Source organism: Phyllostomus discolor, chromosome X (genome assembly GCF_004126475.2).
Source record: "Phyllostomus discolor isolate MPI-MPIP mPhyDis1 chromosome X, mPhyDis1.pri.v3, whole genome shotgun sequence".
In the NCBI taxonomy this organism is placed as follows: Eukaryota; Metazoa; Chordata; class Mammalia; order Chiroptera; family Phyllostomidae; genus Phyllostomus; species Phyllostomus discolor.
Window position 1 is genome coordinate 31,201,943 of NC_050198.1, and position 15,920 is coordinate 31,217,862.

The following is a 15,920-nucleotide window of genomic DNA, read 5'->3' on the forward strand; positions in this document are numbered from 1 at the left end:
ACGCCTGATTTCAGAGGAAATGCTTTTTCAACACTGGGTATAATCATGGGGTTTCTCTCTGGTGTGACTTACATGATGCCAAATGAGGTAGGATCTCTGGGAGAACACTTTCCAAAATTCAGGGCACTTTTAGGGCTTCTCTTCTCTTTGGTGTGAATTCTTTTATTTCTAATGAACTGTGATGTACTAAAGAAGGGTTTCCAGCATTTACTACCCTTACAGCATTTCTCCCTAGTATGTGTTATTTCAAGCTTAATGAAGTCTGATTTCCAGGAAAAAGCTTTATCACACTCAGGGCAAGCATAAAGTTTTGACTTCATATGAATTCTCTGATGCTTTTTTGAGATATGACTTCAGGAGAAGGTTTTCCCACATTCAAAGGGTGTGGCCCCAGTATGTATCCTCTGATAAACAACAAGTTCTGAATCCTGCTGAAGGCTCTCCCACATTCATTACATTCATAGGGTTTCTCCCTAGTATGATTTATTTGATTTTTAATAAGCTGTGACTTCTTGGAGAAAGCTTCCCCACATTCAGCACATTTATTGCCACATTTTGAATTACCTGTTGTTGAAAATGAGGTTTTTTATGGCTGGGGACTTCTTCATATTGATTATATGCACAAAAATTCATATCAGTATGAATTTCATCATGTTTTATATAGGAAGAGTAAAGACCAGATGATTTACTCTACCTATTGCTATTATGAAGGTTTCTTGTATGACTTCTGCTATAACTACATAACTCTAGGTTATGTTTCAAACTTGTTTTCTTTAAATTATAGTTGAATGCAATTGGACTAAGAAATAAGTCTTGCCCTGGCCGGGTAGTTCAGTTGATTAGAGCATCATCCCCAGTCAGGGCACCAATAAGAAGCAACCAATAAAAGCATAAATAAGTGGTACAACAGATTTTTTTATCCTCACCCAGGACATTTTCCCATTGTTTTTTATTTTTATTTTTTGTAATATATTTTATTGATTATGCTGTTACAGTTGTCCATTTTTTCTCTCCTTTACCCCCCTCTGCCCTGCACCCTCTCTCCCACCAGTAATCCCCCCCTCTTAGTTCATGTCCATGGGTCATATATATAAGTTCTTCGGCTTCTCCATTTCCTATACTATTCTTAACCTCCCCCCTGTCTATTTTGTACCTACCAATTATGCTTCTTATTCCCTGTACCTTTTCCCCATTCTCCTCCCAACCCTCCCCACTGATAACCACCCATGTGATCTCCATTTCTGTGATTCTGTTCCCATTCTATTTGTTTGCTTAGTTTTTTTTTCTTTCTTGAGGTTCAGTTGTTGATAGCTGTGAGTTTGTTGTCATTTTACTGTTCATAGTTTTGATCTTCTTTTTCTTAAGTAAGTCCCTTTAACATTTCATTTAATAAGGGCTTGGTGATGATGAACTTCTTTAACTTTACCTTATCTGGGAAGCATTTTAACTGCCTTTCCAGTCTAAATGATAGCTTTGCTGGATAGAGTAATCTTGAGTATAGGTCCTTGCCTTTCACGACTTTGAATATTTTTCCAGCCCCTTCTTGGCTATAAGGTTTCTTTTGAGAAATCAGCTGATAGTCTTATGGGCACTCCTTTGTAGGTAACTGTCTCCTTTTCTCTCGCTGCTTTTAAGATTTTATCCTTATTTTCAATCTTGGGTAATGTAATTATGATGTGTCTTGGTGTGTGCTTCCTTGGGTCCAATTTCTTTGTGGCTCTCTGAGCTTCCAGGACTTCCTGGAAGTCTATTTCCTTTGCCAGATTGGGGAAGTTCTTCTTCATTATTTTTTCAAACGAGTTTTCAATCTCTTGATCTTCCTCTTCTTCTTCCAGCACCCCTATGATTTGGATGTTGGAACATTTAAAGTTGTCCTGCAGGTTCCTAAGCCTCTCCTCGTTTTTTGGAATTCTTGTTTCTTCACTCTGTTCCAAATGTTGGTTTCTTCCTCCTGTTCCAAATCATTGATTTGAGCCCCAGTTTTCTTCCCTTCACTGTTGGTTCCCTGTGTATTTTTATTTACTTCACCTTTTCCTCTATTTTGTGACCATGTTCAACCATTTCTGTGAGCATCCTGATAACCAGTGTTTTGAACTCTGCATCTGATAGGTTAGCTATCTCCTCATCGCTTAATTCTTTTTCTGGAGTTTTTATCTGTTCTTTCACATGGGCCATATTTCTTTGTCTTGGTGCACCTGTTCCATTGTAAGGGGTGGAGCCTTAGATATTCACCAGGACAGAGCAACCCACTTTGCTGCATTGTGGCACTGTATTTAAGGAAGGGGTCAGAGAGGGAACAATGCTGCTTGTTCTGCTCTTGCCCTGCTTTCATTCACTTCCCCTACTACTCACACACAAATTGGGCCCTTCTATTGGTGATTCCCGGATGGGTGGGCTTGTGTATGTTTTAAGACCCTGTGAGTCTCTCAATGAACTCTCCTGTGAGACTGGGAGTTTCTCCCGCTGCTGCAATCCCCACAGGGTTTTACAGCCAGAGGTTTTGAGGCTTTAGTTTCCTGTCCTGGAACCTTAGTTGTGTTGTTTGTGTTCCTCCCCAGTTGTTCCTCCTGGCTCATCCTCATGCGAATGTGGAACCACCTGATCCACCAGCTGTCATCTTGCCCAGCCTGGTCTGTCGCCTTGCCGCACTTCCTCTCTGCCCCAGCTACCTGTCTCCACCTCTCCTACTGGTCTGAATGAATGTTGCTTCTTTAACTTCTTGGTTGTCAGACTTCCATACAGTTTGATTTTCCTGCAGTTCTCATTGTTTTTGTTTTTTAAGTTGGTTGTTGTCCTTCTTTTGGTTGACCTTTTAAATTATATTTTATTGATTATGCTATTACCATTGTGCCAAATTTTCCCCCTTTGCCCTCCTTGACTCAGCACCCTCCACTCCCTCAGGCAATCCCCACACCATTGTTCATGTCCATGGGTCATATGTATACGTTCTTTGGCTACTCCATTACTATACTGTACTTTACATCCCCAAGGCTATTCTGAACTACCTATTTGTACTTCTTAATCCCCTCACCTCTTCACCCAATTCCACACCCCTTCCCATATGGCAACCATCAAAATACTCTCCATACCCATGATTCTGTATCTGTTCTTGTTTGCTTAGTTTGCTTTCTAAGTTAAATTGTTAATGTGTATATATTTATTGCCATTTTATTGTTCATAGCTTTGACCTTGTTTTTCTTAAATAAGGCCCTTTAACATGTCATATAATAATTGTTTGGTGATGATGAACTCCTTTAGTTTTTTTCTTGTCTGGGGAGCTCTTTATCTGTCCTTCCATTCTCAATGATAGCTTTGCTGGGTAGAGCAATCTTGGCTGTAGGTCCCTGCTTTTCATGACTTTGAATATATCTTGCCAGGCCCTTCTAGCTTCCAAAGTTTCTTTTGAGATATCAACTGGCAGTCTTATGGAACTCCTCTGTAGGTAACTAACTTCTTTTCTCATGCTGCTTTTAAGATGCTCTCTTTATCTTTAACCTTTGGCATTTTAATTATGATGTATCTTGGAGTGGGCCTCTTTGCATCCATCTTGTGTGGGACTCTCTGTACTTCCTGGACTTGCATGTCTATTTCCTCCCCCAATTTAGGGAAGCTTTCTTGCATTTTTTTTTCAAATAGGTTTCCAATTTCTTGTTCTTTCTCTTCTCTTTCTGGCAGCTCTATGATGCAAATGTTGGAACCCTTGAATTGCCCCATAGGCTGCTTATACTATCTCATTTTCTGGATTCTTTTTTTCTTCTTTTTGTTCTGATTGCTTGTTTTTTGCTTTCTTATGTTCCAAATCATTGATTTGATTCTCAGCTTTATCCACTCTACTGTTTCTTCCCTGTTAATTGTTCTTTATTTCAATTAGTATTTCCTTTGTTTCTGATTCGCTCCTTTTATGCTACTGAGTTCCTCACTAAGTTTCCTTGAGCATCCTTATAACCAGTGTTTTGAACTCTGAATCTGATAGATTTCTTATCTCCACTTTGTTTAGCTGTTTTTCTGGAGTTTGGATCTGCTCTTTCATTTGAGCCATGTTTCTTTGTCTCCTCATTTTGGCAGCTTCCACGTGTTTGTTTCTATGTAGTAGGTAGAGTTGCTATGACTACCTATCTTGGTAGTGTGGCCTAATGTAGTAGATATCCTATAAGGTCCAGTGGTACAGCCTTCCCTATCACCGAGGCTGGGTATTTGAGGTGTGCCCTTCATGTGGGCTGAGTATACTCTCCTCTTGTAGTGTGTCTCCTCCTGAGCCTTGGTTGCTGTTGGCAGATTAATGGGAGGAATTTACCCAGGCCAGTCAGTTGCAAGGACTGGCTGCGACCACTGATCACCAACCTCTGCTCTCCATGGAGGGTCAACTGTGCAGGGGCAGGGTAGTGATACTCTGAAGTGGTCTGCAGCTGTCTACTGGGTGTGCAAGTTCTGGGGTTTCCCAGAAGGTGCAGGCCAAGGTCTTCCCCACCTATGTTCACCCAGGGCACCCTGCCTGAGCTTAAAGCAATCTGAGATGACTGCTACTTGTGCTGGACTTGGAGAGTCTCAGGGGAAGCCAGGATGTTAATCTAGGCTGACTGCTGCTATTGCCAGGCCTGGGACCACTTGGCTATTGCTTGTTTGAGAAGATTTAGGAAGTTGTGAAGCATGAACCAAGTCCAGCCATTCATATGGAGAAGTCACAGTTAACAGTTTGCATGGGCCCATAACCTGGGTGGGAAGAAGTCTCAGGGTACCTCCAGGGTGGGACAAATAGTGTTAGCCAGGTTGATGGATTCTCAGATATGGCACCTGCCTGCTAGCTCTGTGGATTTGTGGGGTTCAGAAAAAGAACAATGGCCTCTGCCTGCCTTTCTGTCTGGGGGAAATCTGTTCCCCAGATCCTGCCTTGATGCCAGACACTTCAGTTCCTCCCTATATGCCAGTGGTGCCTTTGAAGCTGCTACCCCAGTGGTGCTGGAGCTCAAAGAATATTGGTCTATGTAAGTCTGTGTGTAGATTCTTTAAGGGGAACTGCTTGGGACTCAAGTAGATTCTTCCTCTGACTCAATCCCCATTGGTTTTTACAGTCAGAAGTTATGGGGACTTACCTTCCTGGCACTGGAACCCTGGGCTGGGGGCCTGGTGTGGGGCTGGGACTCATCACTCCTGAGATATCCCTCCCTAATTTTTATCTACCACACATGGGTGTGGGACCAGCCCATTCCACATCTCCACCCTTCCTACCAGTCTGGATGGCTATAGTTTCTTTAAATCCATAGTTGTCAGACTTCCATTCAACTTTATTTCTTACAGTTTTGAGTGATGGTTGTTCTATATTTTAGTTGCAGTTTTGATGTGGCTGTGTGAGAAGGTGAGTCATATTTTCTTACATTGCTGTCTTTGCCATTGAAGATTGTTCTCAATCTCCTGGCCACTCCCCTCTCTGGAAGTCAGGGGGTGGGACTGAAAATTCCAACCTTCTAATCACATGGTTGTTCCCTGGGCAAGCAGCCCCCACCTTTAGATGTGTTTCAAAAGTCACCTCATTAATGACCCAAGAGAACTTATTGCTCTTACCACTTAAGAACTCTTAAGGGTTTTAGGAGATTTGTAACAGGGAGTGGGATAAGGACCAAATATATATTTCTTACTGTAAGTCATAATATCACAGTCCACCCCCGGCCTTGTAACACTGATCCTTAATAGCAAAATAATCATAAAAGTCAAAGATACTGGCACATTACTAGAATCTCATTCAGTCATTATAACTATCCAGTCCAGCTTCATATCATATAAAAATACTTCCCAGGGTGAGCCACCCAGGCTTGCAGGTTTCTGTTTGATCTTGTCAGGTTCTAAAAGCAGGAGTGGTCTCAGTAATATATGGCTTAATCTTTTCAGGCATCTGGTATAATTGAGTTACAAGACAATATTATCTCCAGCTCTGAGACTCTTCTGAGATGTTAACATAATATTGGATTTCTCCCATTACATACCCCATTTATTCATCCCTTACTTTCAGCTACTATTTTTCCTTCTCTCCATTTATGCCCAAACTTTTCCACCTCTGGAAGGGACATTAGGTTTGGCCACTCTACTGGCCTAGATTGCAGGCTTCAATACTAGTCTAGTTAGTCTAGCAAGTGCTTCCTCCTCAGTGCACTCCTGTTCATATTAGAGTAAGGTCACACAGGTACAGATTCAATGAGTGGGCTGTCTTTACCACCAGGCAATAGAGCTGCATTCACTGTTAGCCCCAATTTATCCAGATGGGGTATGGCACGCCCTTCCTGTCCCACAGGAATTCTGTCCCTTAAGAATTCTGACATAAAGGTTAAAAACACAGTTACAGTGTTTCTTGCTTAGAAATCATCCTAGTTTCCAGCCCTTATAGTTGCAGCCTTGGTCCTGCTACTATTGCATCAAGTAGGGAGGAAAAAGTTGATGTGGGTAAGAAAGAATACCAGCACCTTTCCTACTCCCACTTCTCCAGATCCACCAAATAAAAGAAAAATCTATCCAGTACAAAAACTCCTTTAGCCCCAACTCATATTCATCTTGAGTGTGAGCACACACTCATGAAGGTGTGTAAGCCAGGCCTTCATGCTTTTATCTCCCAGTTGTAGAAAACCACTGTTTTGTATGTGTGTGTGTGTAATTCAGATTTTATTGTTTATAATATGTCCTCCCATTCAATTTTAAGTAAGCAGAGTTTGAGAAAATATACTTGGGAGTGTTAAATGGTGATGGCAATATTGATGAGAGAATATTCCAGTATTTTACTGAAGGTAGCAAGAGGCATCACTGCCACCATCACCCCCTGGAATTTGTACACTTCACACAAAAAAGAGTAAAGATAGTTCACTGACATTTTATTAGCATTATTCTTTGCAATCTATGAATCATGATAAGCTTGAACGGTTTTGGAATCTTCAGAGCAAAGCAAAGTATTTTCTTCTACTAGCAGGTGTAGCAGTTTGTTTCCTTAAAAAACAAGCAAATCAACATAACAAAAAATACACATACAACCCCAAAACAAAAGTCAGCATATTTCAGTGGCCCTGAATTCTAATGTTTCTCTCTATCATATTATTTTAAGAAACAAAGTGCGACTCAGCTTTTAAAAATGAGATTAAACTTCTTGCCATAATTATACTTACTTTATAATTCCAATGATTTAGCTGAAGCCAATATTAACCCAGTAAAAACCATGAGTACAATCCAAACTGCTCTTATGCTGAAGAAACCTCTTTAAAACTTAATTGTTCTTTGAAAAGTCAGATCCAAGCTTCACAGGTAGAACCAAGGAACCAACAACCTCCCCTTCCAGATACCACTGCAGTAGTCCTAAGTATTTTAAAGCTGAGGAGCAGGTACAGAATCACTGTAAATCTCACAAAGACATCAATAACTCCCTGATAAAACTGCACTAATGGTTTCCTCTATTAATGATTTGTTTTTTAAAAATCAAGCATGTAGTACAGTTCAGCGTCTCAAATACTTCTTTCTAATTACAAAGATGCTTGGGTTGAGAAACACATTTGAATACTTGAAAAGAAATAAACATTGAAATGTGGTTTTACATGAAATCATTTAGAAGACCTCAGTTACCAAACAACTAAAAATACACATTAGCAGATAAATAGAAATTTATTAAAACCATTGTTTCCAACAATACAAAAAATAAATGCTAAAGCATCTTTTACTCCCATCTTGGTATATTCAGTGAGATGTTTTAAATAGGAACCAGCACTTCTATTCAGATGCTTTCTAATGTATTTGGCAGGTTCGTTTTTATATTCTCCTATTCCACATACCATGGAAAGCTTTCATGATCAAACATCATGACCCAAACCAAGAGGAAAGTATAAACAAATATTTGCTTATTAAAGAGAAGTAGTTCACACTTGAAAAATAAAAAAGGACTACAAAGAATATTATGTGTAAAGCTCAAATGCCAGTATTTAAATGTCTCTGAAGCAATTTATGCTTCAGTAATTAAGAGAAAGAAGAAATGAAAATTTTATTAAGACAAGAAACCTATTAATATGGACCATGCTGCTGAATAATTGTTCATGCATATTCTATTCTACTGGGACAAGACTTTTTGAAAGGGCTTCATACTGCTTAAAAATTTATCACAAAACTTATCTAGTTATCACTAGAATAAGATCACACAAATTAACATTGATTATTATCTTCTGTATTTGTCCATTGACAAAACTTAAAAAGCTTTGAAAGTACACTAAACAGCAATATTTTCACCTTTTATTAAGGCAAGTTTCTGAAAATAATTTAATACAACCAAATCCGTTTATGAACTTTCACCCTAAAACACTTTTATGTAAAAAACATGCAAAAATTGTATTATGAAAACCCACTTCAATACCAGAAAAGAGTAATAAAATACTTTGAATCCAGTTTATTTTTTAACATTTATTTATTTATTTACTTATTTACTTACTTATATTTGAGAGAGAGAGAGAGAGAGAGAAAGAGACAGAGAAAGAAACATCAATTTGTAGTTACACTTATTTGTGCATTCACTGGTTGGTTCTTGTACATTCCCTGCAACCTTGGTGTATCAGGATGACATTCTAACCAATTGAGCTACCTGGCGAGGGCCCTAGTTTATTTATTAATTTTTTACACATTTTTAAAAAATTTTATTTATTTATTTTTAGAGAAAGGGGAAGGAAGGGAGAAAGAGAGGGAGAGAAACATCAGTGTGTGGTTGCCTCTCATGTGCCCCCTATTGGGGACCTGGCCTCCAACCCAGGCATGGGCCCTGACTGGGAATTGAACCAGTGACCCATTGGTTTGCAGGCTGACACTCAATCCACTGAATCACATGAGCCAGGGCCCCAGTTTATTTTTCAAGTATGCTCTTCCCTTGCTTCAAATGCCGAGAGCTATTCATCATCTTTAGAGCCAGTTCTGTTTAAATGCTTTACCACCTCAACTCAGTTCCATCTTTGAGGAAGTTCTCCTTTGTGATCTGTTTTATCTTCCAGTTTATGTTTCTGAACTTTTGAAAGTTGTTCTCTTGCTTTTTTTCGTTTTCTTTTCTAAGTATAACGAATCTTTCATTGAAGTCTCTGTAATAAGATTAATATAAAAATTGATATAAGTAGATGTAACCTTTAATTTTTCACTTTAAATTAACCTGCAAAGTAAGTAAATATTTATAATACTGTGTCCTAAGACATCTGAAAATTTCCTTAAACCATATAAAGAAGATGAAATATTCCAAAAAGTTAAATGGCTTTCCTCTTGTCATTCTCATTACTTCTAGCATTTGTGAGTTAAATTTTAAAAATTCTCCCCACTAGTGTTTTTACAATAATTTTTGTCTAGCTATCATATTCATTGTCAACAACTAAAACTTAATGCAAGTTCTTTCTCAGTTACTAAAGTAATGCTTCCAAAGCATTTTTTCAAGATTTCATTTATTTATTTTTAGAGAGAGGGGAAGAGAGGGAGAAAGAGGGAGGGAAACATCAATGTGTGGTTGCCTTTCACACGCCCTGTACTGGGGACCTGACCCTCAACCCAGGCATGTGCCCTGACTGGGAATTGAACTTGTGACCCTTTGGTTCACAGGTCAGCCCTCAATCCACTGAGCCACACCAGCCAGGACCAAAGCATTTATATAGAAACTTTCATTTGTTAACAAATTAACAATTATAATCAATGATTCAGTCACTTACCAGTTATTATCTGTGTAGTGTGTGTACCAGACATGGTCTAGTTGCTAGAGATAGGAGATACAGCAATGAACAAGATTAAGTCCCAGATCTTGGGAATCTTGATTTTAGTACTTTTATTACCTGAGCTATTTGAGGTAAATCAACATTCCCAGGCCATAAAATTAAAAAATAATAAAAATAGACTTGGCCAGGTAGCTCAGTTGGTTACAGCATTGTCTTGATACACCGGAGTTGCAGGTTCAATCCCCAGTCAGGGCACATACAAGAGTCAACCAATGAATGAATAAATAAGTAGAGCAACAAATTGATGTTTCTCTCACCCTTCCTCTCTCTCTAAAAATCAATAAAATAAAAAATTAAAAAGTAATACAAACAAACAATCCAATTAAAAAATCAGCTGAGGGCACTGAGTGGTTTAGCTCAGTGGATTGAGTGCCAACCTGCAAGCCAAAAGGTTCCCAGTTGGGGGTGTGTGAGAGGCAACAGATCAATGTATCTCAAACATCCATGTTTTTCTCCCTCCCTTTTCCTCTTTCTAATGACAAAAAAAGAATAAAATAAATACCTCTTTCTTTAAAAATTTTTTAGCCCTGGCTGGTGTGGCTCAGTGCATTAAGCACTGGACTGCAAACAAAGGGTTGCCAGTTTGATTCCCAGTCAGGGCACATGCCTGGGTTGTGGGCCAGGTCCCCAGCATGGGGTGTGTGAGAGGCGACCACACATTGATGTTTCTCTCTCCCTTTATCCTTCCCTTCCCCATTCTCTCTAAAAATAAATAAATAATTGAAAAATTAAAAATATCAGCAAAGGATTTGAGTAGACATTTTTCAAAAAAAATACAGATTACTAACAAGTACATGAAAAGGTGCTCAACATCACTAATTATCAGAGAAATGCAAATCAAAACCACAATGAGATATCATCTTACACCTGTTAGAATGGCTAGCATCAAAAAGATAAGAACTAACAAGTGCTGGTGAAGATGTGTAGAAAAGGGAATCTTTTTTTTTTAATTTTTGAGAGTATGTTTATTAAAGCTGCAGACAGTGAAACAAAGGAAGGGCTTAGGGTAGAACAAGCCTAGGCAGTGCTCTGCTTTGGCTCCCTAGAAACATTAAAGGAAATAGTGGGCCACGATGGGGCTGCTGTTAGTTCACTGAAAAGTCAGAAAAAAGGGGGCCTTGGAGACAGGAATAGGGGGTAAGCCCAAGACAACCGCAGCTGTACAAACCTGGGGAAAAAAGGTGTGGGTGTGCTCCAAAAGAGACCCCTTGTTTTGTTTTGTTTTGTTTTTAAATGATCAGCTGCTTTTCTTTTCTTTTCTTTTTTTTTTAGATTTTATTTTTTTATTTATTTTTAGAGAGAGAAGGGAGGGAGAAAGAGAGAGAGAGAGAAACATCAGTGTGCGGTTGCTGGGGGCTGTGGCCTGCAACCCAGGCATGTACCCTGATTGGAAATCGAACCTGCGATGCTTTGGTTCGCAGCCCGTGCTCCATCCACTGAGCTACACTTTTTTTTTTTTAATGTTTAAAAAAAAAATCCTCACCCTAGGTATGTTTATTGATTTTAGACTGACAAGAAGGGAAAGAAAAGAAGAGAAACATCAATGTTAGAGAGGAACATCAGTCGGTTGCCCCATTGATGTGTGCTCCAACTGACTGGGAATCAAACTCACAACCTAGTTATGTACCTGGACTAAGAATTGAACCTGCAACCTTTTGGTGTATCGGATGATAATACAACCAACTGAACTACCTGGCCAGGGCTTTGCTTTTCTTTACTTGATGGGGCTATTTAGGAGTCCCAACTGAGATGATATTGCTTATGTATATCGTAGAATTAACAGGATGATAATTCTCCATAAAATGTTCTTTATTGTTCTTAGCATATTCAAACAAGGTATAGGTCATACCAGTGTCAAGATTAACTTCTACTGCTTCCTGTAATAAACTTGGGTATATGCTCTGCTTTACAGCTGAGGACATGGCAGTTTTTAAAGCCTTCATAGATGTAATTGAAGGTGTCTGGGTATATGTTTCAGTCAGGAATTTTCTATTAAGAAAGCTTCGGGATTACCATTTTCATGTATACTATATTGAAATGAAATTGAGCTTAATTCCCGGAAAGTTTCATCTCTTTCTATATATTATGTAATGCTTCCAGTTCCACCTTCTGGTCCTTGTTGGCACTCATCTTATGAGTGTGGGTCATGGGGCACCTCCTGGACTGAGGGCATTCACATCTATGAAGAGAAAATAAGAGCAGTGTCCTCAAGGCCAGGGGAGTCCCTGTTTTATGCCCTTGGCTACAGAAGGCATACCCTTCACACCACAGACGACAGTCACACTGACCCCTGGCCCTTGGGCAGCATGAAGCCCCTGGATGAAGGGGTGTGGGCCTCAGTAGGTGGGGTCCAGTCAGACAAACAGTTTTAACTGTATATTCTAATTCTCTATGAAAATATTACTCTGAGGAAGATATCTCTGCCCATTGTTGGACATTATCAGCTGTAAAGTGTGTTCCTTGGTTTGAAGAAATGATGCTCAGGTATCCAAATTGATACACTATCTTCTGTCCTGGTTGTTTTATATTGTAATACTCTGAATATTTGCATTTACCACCCAGGTAAGCCAAGCCCAGTCTAGAGTCAGTGTCTATTGTTAGGGTAGTTGGTTACACAGGCTGTGAAAGAATTCACAAAGAGAAGAAAGTGCAGAGATTAAGGTTTTTACTTTCTCAAGGGAGGGAAAGGGCTTTGTGTGGAGAAATGCACCAGCCTGGAGGGGTTAGGGCTTTGGACTGTTATGGGGGGGGTAATAGGGTAGTTATAGAGCAGGGTGTTTCAGTTGGACTGTAACTTGTTTCAGTGTTATCTTCGGGTGCAGGGTCTAGTCAGAATCATTGTGGTCTGGTAGTCCTGTTCTGTAAATTCTATAAGCACTCTGAGCCTTCAGGGCACTTCCAGTAATTTTCTAGTCCCGAGGATTAAGGCTCACAAAACAATTAGGGTCAGTCATGCTTTATGGGGTCCAGCTACCTTTGGGAAAGAGGGCCTAAGAAAGTGGCTTTTGTCTTATTATTTATTCCTGTCTGGATCCATTTGTAGCCCCCCAGGGGTACTGGTATCAGTTTGACTTGCCAGTTATGTTCTGGGCCTTCCCCTCAGGGAATCTACCACATAGCAGCTTGTATTCTCTGCTTCTCTTCTTGGCAGACAGAACAGTTGTTATTGGCATTTTGTGCCTCAGAGGGTGTAAGAGGACTATGTCTACGTTCAGCCCATCTCTGCATTGCTGCACACCCCCATGTCTACACATCTTGTGGACCCAAGGTGGCCACCTTAAATGAGTACATAGGGATACCTGCTTATTAGTTCCAGCTATCTTCCAAACCTGGAAAGGTGTTCATCTGATGAGCGTTGACATATCCTACTTTAATGTGCCCTTCAAATTTCCATAGGATAATGCCTTGCACAGGCATCCCTTTACTAGGCCAGGTTTCCATTGTCCTTCTGCCTGACCATAGGGCCAGGCCACTGGCCACAGCCCAAGACTCAGTAAAAACACAAACAGGGGCTTTTACCACTATTCAGGTATTCCATAACTGCTGGGCAAACAACATGCACTGCAAACCACTGAGCTGATTTGTTTTTATCTTCAGTCAGAGCGGTGGCCTTCCAAATAGAATGTTGTCCATTTACCATGGAACAGCTATCCAAGCAGTCACTTGAGAGCTGTTTATAGGGCACTGACCAAGTAAAAACGGAATTCAGTAGCTCCTCACACAGTTTCAGAGTCAGTCCTAGGGGAAAAGAGGCTCCTTGCTTGCAAGTATCTCCTCCTTGCATTCCCCAGGCAGCATGGTCCTGTATAAACTATTTCCACATCATTATGGCACTCTTCTGGGCACTTCCATTCATTTCTCCAACATCATCCTAGACATTATGGCTATTTCAGGTTTTAAGATAACGTTAGAGGTAGCTTCAATTTATAATGCCCAATAGAACACTGGCCAGGTAGCTCAGTTGGTTACACCATTCTTTTGATATGCCCAGGCTGCAGGTTCAATCCTTGGTCAGGGCACATACAAAAATCATCAATAAGTAAAACAACAAATCAATGTTTTTCTCTCTCTACCCCTTCTTCTCTCTCTCTCTCTCTGTCTCTCTAAATCAATAAATAAATATTTAAAAATCACAAGATTGCTTTTTATAAAGCATAAATTCCAGTAAATGCCATTCAAATGGCCATTCTAAAAATTAAGGGTTTGGTCCTACAAGACTGCCTCTTCCCTACCACTTCAGATACCAGTTGTAACTCCTGATCACTGGCTATCAACCAGAGGTTCTCATGACTCCCTCCTTGGGTTTGATTAATTAGCTAGAGTGGCTCACAGAACTCAGAGAAACATTTTACTTACTAGATTACCAGTTTATTATAAAAGGATATAACCCAGGAATAGCCAGATGGAAGAGATGCACAGGTCAAGGTATGTAGGAGGGGGTTTAGAGCTTTCCTGCCCTCTCCAGGTAAGCCATTCTTCACAAATCTCCATGTATTCACCAACCCAGAAGCTTTTTATTTCCCCTTCTTACATGAAGGATAGTTTCACCAGATATAGAATCTGCAGTTGAAAATAATTTTCTCCCAGCACTTTGAAAAATGTTAAGCCACTTCCTTCTGGCATCCAGATGACAAATTTGCTATCAGTTTTTAAAAGCCTATTTTTAAAAAATTATTTTGCATTTAAAAAATTGGGATATAATTGACATATAACATTGTGTAAATTTAAGATGTGCAATATGTTGATTTGATGCACTTATTTATTGCAAGATGATTACCATTATAGCACTAGCTACTACCTCCTTCTTGTCACATAGTTATCATTTCTTTTCTGCAGTGAGAAAATTTAAGGTCTACTCTTCAGGCAATATGGTGGTTCAGAATGAGCCACCCAAAGATGTGCCTCAGTGGTATGTGGATTATTTTGAGCTAAGGCAATTTTAGCTTTAGGATCAAGAGAAACATCTGGCCCTTCCTTTAACTACATAGAAGAATTAGGGGCCTTGCCCATAATAAAAGATTATCTCTCTTTAACCCATGTATATGGCAGGATAAACCCTTGTTTACTAAACATCTATTGTTTTTATCATTCTGCAATGACCCTTTGAAGTCCCCAAGGCACCTTACCTCTCATCCCTTGCTCAGAATGTCTTATATACCCCATGTTTCCTTTCTGTGAACCTCTTGTGCATGTGGAGGTCTCTGACTTTCTTATGTATGAGAAGTTGCCATACATATGTATACAGGGTGAGGCAAAAGTAGGTTTACAGTTGTGAATACATGAAATACAGAGTTTATTCTTGTATTATTTATTAATTAGTGTATTATTTTCTGTATGAACAACCACAAATGTACTTTTGCCCCACTCTGTGTATCAAAATTTGTTTTTTCCTCTTCCTGATTTGTCTCTTATTTATTTGATTATTAAATCAGTCAAAAGAACCTTCAGGGTAGAGAAGATTCTTCCTTCTCCACAACAACAGTCAAGTATATAATGCATTATCATTAACTATATTCACCATGCTGTGCATTAGATCTGTAAGACTTATTTATCTAGCAGTTGCAAATTTGTACCCTTTAATAACATTTCCCCAATTCCCCCATCCAATCTGCTGTCATTAAATTACTGTTCCCCTAAAAGTAATGTTTTGTTTGTTTCTGACTGCTTTCAAATTATTTTCATTGTCTTTAGTTTTCAAAAGTTTAATTATGATATATCTTGACATGAATTTCTTTGGGTATACCATGTTGAGATTCCCTCAGCTTCTTGGATCTATAGGTTTGTGTCTTTTGCCAAATTTGGGATATTAATTACTTATTCTGTCAAACAAAATATTTTAACTTTCACAGCTTAAAGTCTTTTTAAAGAAAAGAGTTTATTAGGCCATTGCTAGCAAACAAAACAAAACAAAACAAAACAAAAACAACCAACCAACCAAAAAAATATCCTGTCTTGGGGCACGGGGTCTAAACTACCTGCAAGCTGCATGCTAGGTAGAAAAAACAAGCATGGCCTTGATTCCAGAGTTTTGCACGAGTTTTCATGTATCAAGTAGGGGGGTGAGGATGTAAACCATTTTGAATGGATTTACCTTAGCTATAGGCAAAGGGGGTGGGGGAAGGTGAAGTGTGGTTAGTTTTGGAACAGAAGCAGCAGAATCCCTGA

At 39.4% G+C, this 15,920-nt stretch overlaps 1 pseudogene; it reads right to left on the reverse strand.

The window, feature by feature from the left end:
- Positions 1-8,850: 8,850 nt before the first annotated feature.
- On the reverse strand, positions 8,851-11,885 carry LOC114505475 (annotated as a pseudogene).
- Positions 11,886-15,920: the final 4,035 nt, after the last annotated feature.